The following is a 795-nucleotide window of genomic DNA, read 5'->3' on the forward strand; positions in this document are numbered from 1 at the left end:
GGGTCCGGGCTGGGGATTCGAACCCGCCACCTTAGGTGTACGTGGCTGGCGCCTTAGCCGGTTGAGCTATAGGTGCCAAGCCTCTTTGATTTTTTAATACATAAAAATAAAGGTTCTTTAATAGGCTGTGAGTACCATATACAATTTTATGTTTAGCCTGCCCGGCAGCTGCCTGGCCCAATTGGTATGCTTTATTTCCCTAACGCTCCACCCCAGTGGCAGCTCCTACTGGCTCCCTACCCTGCCCTGAAGGGCCCCCAGGAAAAGCCCCCATCTTTGGGAGAGGTGAGCCCCCTTCACAGAGCTGCCTGTGTGCTAGCCAGTGGCTCCAGCCTGCCTGGTCACTCCATGTAGAGTAATGAAAAGCAGAATGGACCCCACAGGTTGGATCAGGGTGGGTGTTAGATGAGCCAGGACTCTGCTGTCAGCTTTTCTCAAGAGCTACAAAGATCTCTTTCTTGTTTTTAAATTGTCCCAACCACAGCCTTTCTCGTATCAGGGCCCTGCATGTCAGGAGGTGTGGTCTGCAGGGATAACTCTGTGCCTTGGTGGCTCTTAGCAGGGCACTGAGGCCTTGCCCTCTCTACAGGCTGAGCAGTCCCTGGACAGGAGAGATGCTGGGCTGATGCTGGGTGTCCTCTGGTAACTAAATGGCCTGGGCCATCTCAGACAGCCCTGGGAAGACAAATACAGATGACAAGAGTGCAGGGGCCCAGGAAGAGTGCTGCTTGGGGCCCTTGCAGGGTGTGGGGTGCAGTGATGAGGCAGCAGTTGTAGAGGTGGGAGCTGATGTAT

Source organism: Otolemur garnettii, unplaced genomic scaffold (assembly GCF_000181295.1).
Source record: "Otolemur garnettii isolate 467f Iridium unplaced genomic scaffold, OtoGar3 scaffold00023, whole genome shotgun sequence".
Lineage (NCBI taxonomy): Eukaryota > Metazoa > Chordata > Mammalia > Primates > Galagidae > Otolemur > Otolemur garnettii.